This window comes from Phasianus colchicus, chromosome 25 (genome assembly GCF_987193195.1).
Source record: "Phasianus colchicus chromosome 25, bPhaCol1.hap1.1, whole genome shotgun sequence".
NCBI lineage: Eukaryota > Metazoa > Chordata > Aves > Galliformes > Phasianidae > Phasianus > Phasianus colchicus.
The window spans coordinates 6,276,761-6,286,633 of NC_143460.1; positions in this window are offsets into that span (position 1 = coordinate 6,276,761).

The following is a 9,873-nucleotide window of genomic DNA, read 5'->3' on the forward strand; positions in this document are numbered from 1 at the left end:
GATGTCTGTGGTGGCATTCTCTTGGGCCCTGCCCTCCGTTTTGGCGTTCCGTGCGGTGTTTTCTTGGGCCCTGCCCTCCGTTTTGGCGTTCCGTGCGGTGTTTTCTTGGGCCCTGCCCTCCGTTTTGGCGTTCCTGGCGGTGTTTTCTTGGGCCCTGCCCTCCGTTTTGGCGTTCCGTGCGGTGTTTTCTTGGGCCCTGCCCTCCGTTTTGGCGTTCCGTGCGGTGTTTTCTTGGGCCCTGCCCTCCGTTTTGGCGTTCCGTGCGGTGTTTTCTTGGGCCCTGCCCTCCGTTTTGGCGTTCCGTGCGGTGTTTTCTTGGGCCTTGCCCTCCGTTTTGGCGTTCCCTGCATTGTTCTATTGGGCCCTGCCCTCCGTTTTGGCATTGCCTGTGGCATTATCTTGGTTTTTGCCTTCTGTTTTGGTGTTCTGTGCAATGGTCTCATCAGTCTTGTGCTGTTTTGGTGTTCCTTGCGGCATTCTCTTTGATCTTGTCCTTCATTTTGGCATTCCCGAGGCTGTCCCTTGAGGCCCAGCCTCTGGCGAGGCCTTCCCTTTGTTGTTCTCCATGACTTTGCCTTGTCTTTGATGTTGCCTTCCCTTGGGTGCTGTCTATACCTTTGCCTTCTGTTTTGGCGTTCCCTGTGGCATTCTCCTTGGCCTCCTGTTTTGGCCTACCTAGCCACCTTCTCTTGGCCTTCTGCATTGGCTTCCTTTGCCATGTTCTCTTTGGCTGCTTGTTCTGGCGTTCCCTGCCACGTCCTCTCGGCCTCCTGTTTTGGCACGTCCTGCCGTGTGCTCTTAGCCCTCACCTAGGCATTTCTTGCTGTGTTCTGTTGGCCTTTGCCGTTGGCCTTCCCTGCTGTGCTCTCCTTGCCCTTGCCCTCACCATAGCCTTTCATTGGGCATTCTCCTTGCTTTTGCCCTTCCCTTAGCCTTTGCTGTTTGCTTTGCCTTTACCTCAGATTTCCCTTTGCTTGTCCTGGGAGTTTGGCACGCCTTTGCCTTTGGCTCTCTGGGATTGGCTGGGAGGCAGCGTTAATTTTGATCTTGACCTGAACCCCTAGCTTAATGGGAACTCTAATGATAATTACATTAACCTGCAATGCATCTGTAAACCTAACCCTTAGCCTGATGTAAAAAAAAAAAATGTCTCTAACCCGAAATGCAGCAATAAAAATAACACCCCTTGTTTTCTGTCAAATTAACCTTCATCCCAATCGTAGTGCAGAAAAGAAGCTGTAGTTAGTTTAACAATTCAAGCCAACAAATAGCATTAATTTTATCCCTAATGCTCCTTTGTGACATCATTAGAGCAGTGTGCACAGGGTGCAGCCCCCGCATATGTGGGATAGTGCCTGCATTACTGTATTGTGTCCAACAGGTGGCAGCGGAGAGCTGTGGCGCTCCTGAGCACCGTAAAAACTGCACAGAGTGATCTGTGGCTCTTCATGAGAACAGCCAGGAACAGAAATCTGCATTTCCTGCGATACCCCGGAAGCCAACTTTGCTGATGGTAATAATCTGCCCAAGAGGTAAGGGCAATGTTTACCCATTACTTAGTAAGACACAAGGTAGGGTACCTTGAGTTAATTTCTGCATTTCAGCGTGCCTTACAGGCTGTCCGTTCTCTTCCTTGTGCGTTCCCCTTGCCTCTCCTCTGTGCCTAGTTATTTCCTGCAGCATTCTCTTTGGTCTCTGTTCTGATGTCTGTGGTGGCATTCTCTTGGGCCCTGCCCTCCGTTTTGGCGTTCCGTGTGGTGTTTTCTTGGGCCCTGCCCTCCGTTTTGGCGTTCCGTGTGGTGTTTTCTTGGGCCCTGCCCTCCGTTTTGGCGTTCCGTGCGGTGTTTTCTTGGGCCCTGCCCTCCGTTTTGGCGTTCCGTGCGGTGTTTTCTTGGGCCCTGCCCTCCGTTTTGGCGTTCCGTGCGGTGTTTTCTTGGGCCCTGCCCTCCGTTTTGGCGTTCCGTGCGGTGTTTTCTTGGGCCCTGCCCTCCGTTTTGGCGTTCCGTGCGGTGTTTTCTTGGGCCCTGCCCTCCGTTTTGGCGTTCCGTGCGGTGTTTTCTTGGGCCCTGCCCTCCGTTTTGGCGTTCCGTGCGGTGTTTTCTTGGGCCCTGCCCTCCGTTTTGGCATTGCCTGTGGCATTATCTTGGTTTTTGCCTTCTGTTTTGGTGTTCTGTGCAATGGTCTCATCAGTCTTGTGCTGTTTTGGTGTTCCTTGCGGCATTCTCTTTGATCTTGTCCTTCATTTTGGCATTCCCGAGGCTGTCCCTTGAGGCCCAGCCTCTGGCGAGGCCTTCCCTTTGTTGTTCTCCATGACTTTGCCTTGTCTTTGATGTTGCCTTCCCTTGGGTGCTGTCTATACCTTTGCCTTCTGTTTTGGCGTTCCCTGTGGCATTCTCCTTGGCCTCCTGTTTTGGCCTACCTAGCCACCTTCTCTTGGCCTTCTGCATTGGCTTCCTTTGCCATGTTCTCTTTGGCTGCTTGTTCTGGCGTTCCCTGCCACGTCCTCTCGGCCTCCTGTTTTGGCACGTCCTGCCGTGTGCTCTTAGCCCTCACCTAGGCATTTCTTGCTGTGTTCTGTTGGCCTTTGCCGTTGGCCTTCCCTGCTGTGCTCTCCTTGCCCTTGCCCTCACCATAGCCTTTCATTGGGCATTCTCCTTGCTTTTGCCCTTCCCTTAGCCTTTGCTGTTTGCTTTGCCTTTACCTCAGATTTCCCTTTGCTTGTCCTGGGAGTTTGGCACGCCTTTGCCTTTGGCTCTCTGGGATTGGCTGGGAGGCAGCGTTAATTTTGATCTTGACCTGAACCCCTAGCTTAATGGGAACTCTAATGATAATTACATTAACCTGCAATGCATCTGTAAACCTAACCCTTAGCCTGATGTAAAAAAAAAAAAATGTCTCTAACCCGAAATGCAGCAATAAAAATAACACCCCTTGTTTTCTGTCAAATTAACCTTCATCCCAATCGTAGTGCAGAAAAGAAGCTGTAGTTAGTTTAACAATTCAAGCCAACAAATAGCATTAATTTTATCCCTAATGCTCCTTTGTGACATCATTAGAGCAGTGTGCACAGGGTGCAGCCCCCGCATATGTGGGATAGTGCCTTCATTACTGTATTGTGTCCAACAGGTGGCAGCGGAGAGCTGTGGCGCTCCTGAGCGCCGTAAAAACTGCACAGAGTGATCTGTGGCTCTTCATGAGAACAGCCAGGAACAGAAATCTGCATTTCCTGCGATACCCCGGAAGCCAACTTTGCTGATGGTAATAATCTGCCCAAGAGGTAAGGGCAATGTTTACCCATTACTTAGTAAGACACAAGGTAGGGTACCTTGAGTTAATTTCTGCATTTCAGCGTGCCTTACAGGCTGTCCGTTCTCTTCCTTGTGCGTTCCCCTTGCCTCTCCTCTGTGCCTAGTTATTTCCTGCAGCATTCTCTTTGGTCTCTGTTCTGATGTCTGTGGTGGCATTCTCTTGGGCCCTGCCCTCCGTTTTGGCGTTCCGTGCGGTGTTTTCTTGGGCCCTGCCCTCCGTTTTGGCGTTCCGTGCGGTGTTTTCTTGGGCCCTGCCCTCCGTTTTGGCGTTCCGTGCGGTGTTTTCTTGGGCCCTGCCCTCCGTTTTGGCGTTCCGTGCGGTGTTTTCTTGGGCCCTGCCCTCCGTTTTGGCGTTCCCTGCATTGTTCTATTGGGCCCTGCCCTCCGTTTTGGCATTGCCTGTGGCATTATCTTGGTTTTTGCCTTCTGTTTTGGTGTTCTGTGCAATGGTCTCATCAGTCTTGTGCTGTTTTGGTGTTCCTTGCGGCATTCTCTTTGATCTTGTCCTTCATTTTGGCATTCCCGAGGCTGTCCCTTGAGGCCCAGCCTCTGGCGAGGCCTTCCCTTTGTTGTTCTCCATGACTTTGCCTTGTCTTTGATGTTGCCTTCCCTTGGGTGCTGTCTATACCTTTGCCTTCTGTTTTGGCGTTCCCTGTGGCATTCTCCTTGGCCTCCTGTTTTGGCCTACCTAGCCACCTTCTCTTGGCCTTCTGCATTGGCTTCCTTTGCCATGTTCTCTTTGGCTGCTTGTTCTGGCGTTCCCTGCCACGTCCTCTCGGCCTCCTGTTTTGGCACGTCCTGCCGTGTGCTCTTAGCCCTCACCTAGGCATTTCTTGCTGTGTTCTGTTGGCCTTTGCCGTTGGCCTTCCCTGCTGTGCTCTCCTTGCCCTTGCCCTCACCATAGCCTTTCATTGGGCATTCTCCTTGCTTTTGCCCTTCCCTTAGCCTTTGCTGTTTGCTTTGCCTTTACCTCAGATTTCCCTTTGCTTGTCCTGGGAGTTTGGCACGCCTTTGCCTTTGGCTCTCTGGGATTGGCTGGGAGGCAGCGTTAATTTTGATCTTGACCTGAACCCCTAGCTTAATGGGAACTCTAATGATAATTACATTAACCTGCAATGCATCTGTAAACCTAACCCTTAGCCTGATGTAAAAAAAAAAAAAATGTCTCTAACCCGAAATGCAGCAATAAAAATAACACCCCTTGTTTTCTGTCAAATTAACCTTCATCCCAATCGTAGTGCAGAAAGCAATTTTTAAACTAATAAACTAACTGTGACTTCAAACCAACAAATAGCATTAATTTTATCCCTAATGCTCCTTTGTGACATCATTAGAGCAGTGTGCACAGGGTGCAGCCCCCGCATATGTGGGGCAGTGCCTTCATTACTGTATTGTGTCCGACAGGTGGCAGCGGAGAGGTGCGGTGTTCCCGGGCACCATAAAAACTGCACGGAGAGATCTGTGGCTCCTCATAAGAACAGCTTGGAACAGAAATCCACTTTTCCTGGGATACCCCGGAAGCCAACTTTGCTGACTGGTAATTGTCTGCCCAGCAGGTAAGGGCAGCGTATGCACACCAATGTTTACCCATTATGTAGCGTGGTACAACGTAGCACTCCCGGAGCTCTTTATTGCATTTTAGGGTACCCCAAAGGCTGCCTGTCCTTTTCTTCCCACATTCTATTTGTCTCTGGCCTTTCACTGCAGTGTTCTCCTTCTCTTTACCCTAGACATTCTCTACTGCGTTTTCTTGCTGTCCTGTTTTGGTGTTCTGTGCCCCATTGTCTTGGCCATTGTACTTAGCTTTCTTTGCTGCATTCTCTTCAGCGTTTGGTTTTGGTGTTTCTTGCCATGTTCTCTTGGCCTCGTGTTTTGGCATTTCTTGCCTTGTTCTCTTGGCCGTTGTCCTCAGCATTTCCTGCCATCTCATAGCCATTGCCTGGGCGTTCCCTGTGATGTCCTCCTTGGCCTCCTGTTTTGGCCTACCCAGCCACCTTCTCTTGGCCTTCTGCATGGGCTTTCTTTGCCATGTTCTCTCTGGCCACTTGTTCTGGAGTTCCCTGCCACATCCTCTTGGCTTCCTGTTTTGGCACTTCCTGCCATGTTCTCTTAGCCCTTGCCTAGGCATTTACTGCTGTGTTCTCTTAGCCTTCTGTTTTGGTATTTCTTGCCATGTTCTCTTGGCTGTTGTCCTCGGCACTTCCTGCCATCTCAGAGCCCTTGCCCGGGCGTTCCCTGTGATGTCCTCCTCGGCGTCCTGTTTGGCGTTCCCTTCCCTGTGGCATTCTCCTTGGCCTCCTGTTTTGGCCTACCCAGCCACCTTCTCTTGGCCTTCTGCATGGGCTTTCTTTGCCATGTTCTCTCTGGCCACTTGTTCTGGCGTTCCCTGCCACGTCCTCTCGGCCTCCTGTTTTGGCATTTCTTGCCATGTTCTCTTAGCTCTTGCCTAGGCATTTCTTGCCATGTTCTCTTGGCCTTCTGTTTTGGTGTTTCTTGCTGTGTTTTCTTGGCCTTTGGTGTTGGCCTTCCCTGCTGCACTCTCATTGCCCTCACCATAGCTTTTCGTTGGGTATTTTCCTTGCTTTTGCCCTTCCCTTAGCCTTAGCTGTTTGCTTTGCCTTTACCTTGGATTTCCCTTTGCTTCCTTGGATTTCCCTTTGCTTGTCCTGGCAGTTTGGCACGCCTTTGCCTTTGGCTCTCTGGGATTGGCTGGGAGGCAGTGTTAATTGTAATCTTGACCTGAACCCCTAGCTTACTGAGAGCTCTAATGATAATTACATTAACCTGCAATGCATCTGTCACCCTAACCCTTAGCCTGATGTAAAAAATGTCTCTAACCCGAAATGCAGCAATAAAAATAACACCCCTTGTTTTCTGTCAAAGTAACCTTCATCCTAATTGTAGTGCAGAAAAGAAGTCAGTTAGTTTAACAATTGTTGTTGTTAATAAGTTGTGTGCACAGGGTGCAGCCCCCGCATATGTGGGGCAGTGCCTTAATTACTGTATTGTGTCCAACAGGTGGCAGCGGGGAGCTGTGGCACTCCTGAGTGCCATAACAACTGCACAGAGCAATCTGTGGCTCTTCATGAGAACAGCCAGGAACAGAAATCTACATTTCCTGTGATGTCCTGGAAGCCAACTTTGCTGACGGTAATAATCTGCCCAAGAGGTAAGGGCAATGTTTACCCATTACTTAGTAAGACACAAGGTAGGGTACCTTGAGTTAATTTCTGCATTTCAGCGTGCCTTACAGGCTGTCCGTTCTCTTCCTTCTGCGTTCCCCTTGCCTCTCCTCTTTGCCTAGTTATTTCCTGCAGCATTCTCTTTGGTCTCTGTTTTGGTGTCTGTGGTGGCGTTTTCTTGGGCCCTGCCCTCCATTTTGGTGTTCCTGGTAGCGTTTTCTTGGGCCCTGCCCTCCGTTTTGGCGTTCCGTGCGGTGTTTTCTTGGGCCCTGCCCTCCGTTTTGGCGTTCCTGGCAGCGTTTTCTTGGGCCTTGCCCTCCGTTTTGGCGTTCCTGGCAGCGTTTTCTTGGGCCCTGCCCTCTGTTTTGGCGTTCCTGGCAGCGTTTTCTTGGGTCTTGCCCTCCGTTTTGGCGTTCCTGGCAGCGTTTTCTTGGGCCCTGCCCTCCATTTTGGCATTCCTGGAAGCGTTTTCTTGGGCCCTGCCCTCCGTTTTGGCGTTCCTGGAAGCGTTTTCTTGGGCCCTGCCCTCCGTTTTGGCGTTCTATGTAATGGTCTCTTCAGTCTTGTGCTGGTTTGGCATTCCCTGAGGCCTTCTCTTCAGTCTTGTGCTGGTTTGGCATTCCCTGAGGCCTTCTCTTTGGGCCCGGCCTCTGACGCGGCCTTCTCTTTGGGCCCGGCCTCTGACGCGGCCTTCTCTTTGGGCCCGGCCTCTGACGCGGCCTTCTCTTTGGGCCCGGCCTCTGACGCGGCCTTCTCTTTGGGCCCGGCCTCTGACGCGGCCTTCTCTTTGGGCCCGGCCTCTGACGCGGCCTTCTCTTTGGGCCCGGCCTCTGACGCGGCCTTCTCTTTGGGCCCGGCCTCTGACGCGGCCTTCTCTTTGGGCCCGGCCTCTGACGCGGCCTTCTCTTTGGGCCCGGCCTCTGACGCGGCCTTCTTTGTTGTTTTCCATGACTTAGCCTTGCCTTTGATGTTGCCCTCTCTTGGGTACTGTCTATACCTTTGCACTCTGTTTTGGTGTTTGCTTCAGTGTTCTTGCCTTTGTCTAGGCTTTCCCTAACAGTCTCTCTGAGCATGATCCTAATAACCCTAACTGTAATATCTTCACCCCAACCTTAATGAGCTCTGAACAACAAATGTAGTGCTAATTGTAACCATGACTGTATAGATAACTATACTAGCTGTCCAAATTAACCCTGAACCTACCCTCTAATGGTGCACTAAACTTATCTGTAACCTTTTAGTATTTAGTAATACTAAAAATAATCCTACATCTTTCCTGTTAAATACTCGTAACCTTAATCTTAAGCCATTTGTTGGGGTGGTCTTTTGCTTGCACATTTTGTGGGGGGTGGTCTTATGGTGAGCGCTGTTTGTGTCTTGGCGTTCCTCTTTCTAAAGTGTGTCTCTCTGTATTGCAGGCAAAGATGCCTTTGACACTTCCAGTCGATGACTTCCCCCCTGGGATGCCATGCTCTTTCCAGGCCTCCCACACTCACCACCAGCTTAGTTCAGTTGAGCTGTTACTCATATCTTCTGGTCTCTTCCCTTCCCATAGTCTTCCTTTCACTCTGCCACAAGCCCCTACTACCGCCCAAGGTCAGTGCAGGCAATGTGTGGAATGCAGTACTTGTTCTCATTATAGTTCACCCCATTGGCGTCAGCCTAGCAAATCCAACCCACCCACACCCTTCCTTAGGGCCCTTCTACTTCCATGCCAACCAATCCTTCCTTCTCATGTGATTTTGTGTTCCTTCCCAGCCAGTTTAAGACTCATGCCCCTTTGTGGCCATTTTGAGAGTTGCGCTGATTTCAGTATGTGCATCATTTATGTCAACCAAATTGGCTTTAGCTTTGCAGACTTTTTGCATCAATCAAATTGGCTTTGCAGTCATTTTGCATCAACCAAATTGGCTTTAGCTTTGCCTTGCTTACGGGGTTGGGTTAGCTTTGCTTTGTTTGTTTCTACCGCAGGGCTAACCCAACCCCGTAAGTAACAGCCAAGGGCCGTTGGAGGCCATTTGCCTTCCTTCCCGGCCAGTCTGAGACTCGTGCCCAATTGTGGCCATTTTGAGAGTTGCGCTGATTTCAGCACGTACAGTCAATTAATCTCAACCAAATTGGCTTTAGCTTTGCCTTGCTTACGGGGTTGGGTTAGCTTTGCTTTGTTTCTACCGCAGGGCTAACCCAACCCTGTAAGCAACACCCAAGGGCCGTTGGAGGCCATTTGCCTTCCTTCCCGGCCAGTCTGAGACTCGTGCCCCATTGTGGCCATTTTGAGAGTCGCGCTGATTTCAGCACGTACAGTCGATTAATCTCAACCAAATTGGCTTTAGCTTTGCCTTGCTTACGGGGTTGGGTTAGCTTTGCTTTGTTTGTTTCTACCGCAGGGCTAACCCAACCCTGTAAGCAACACCCAAGGGCCGTTGGAGGCCATTTGCCTTCGTTCCCGACCAGTCTGAGACTTGTGCCCCATTGTGGCCATTTTGAGAGTCGCGCTGATTTCAGCACGTACAGTCGATTAATCTCAACCAAATTGGCTTTAGCTTTGCCTTGCTTACGGGGTTGGGTTAGCTTTGCTTTGTTTGTTTCTACCGCAGGGCTAACCCAACCCCGTAAGTAACAGCCAAGGGCCGTTGGAGGCCATTTGCCTTCCTTCCCGGCCAGTCTGAGACTCGTGCCCAATTGTGGCCATTTTGAGAGTCGCGCTGATTTCAGCACGTACAGTCAATTAATCTCAACCAAATTGGCTTTAGCTTTGCCTTGCTTACGGGGTTGGGTTAGCTTTGCTTTGTTTCTACCGCAGGGCTAACCCAACCCTGTAAGCAACACCCAAGGGCCGTTGGAGGCCATTTGCCTTCGTTCCCGGCCAGTCTGAGACTTGTGCCCCATTGTGGCCATTTTGAGAGTCGCGCTGATTTCAGCATGTACAGTCGATTAATCTCAACCAAATTGGCTTTAGCTTTGCCTTGCTTACGGGGTTGGGTTAGGGTTGGGGTTGGGGTTGGGGTTGGGGTTGGGGTTGGGGTTGGGGTTGGGGTTGGGGTTGGGGTTGGGGTTGGGGTTGGGGTTGGGGTTGGGGTTGGGTTAGGGTTAGGGTAGGGTTAGGGTTAGGGTTAGGGTTAGGGTTAGGGTTAGGGTTAGGGTAGGGTTAGGGTTAGGGTTAGGGTAGGGTTAGGGTTAGGGTTAGGGTTAGGGTTAGGGTTAGGGTTAGGGTTAGGGTTAGGGTTAGGGTTAGGGTAAGGGTTAGGGTAAGGGTTAGGGTTAGGGTAAGGGTAAGGGTAAGGGTTAGGGTTAGGGTTAGGGTTAGGGTTAGGGTTAGGGTTAGGGTTAGGGTTAGGGTTAGGGTTAGGGTTAGGGTTAGGGTTAGGGTTAGGGTTAGGGTT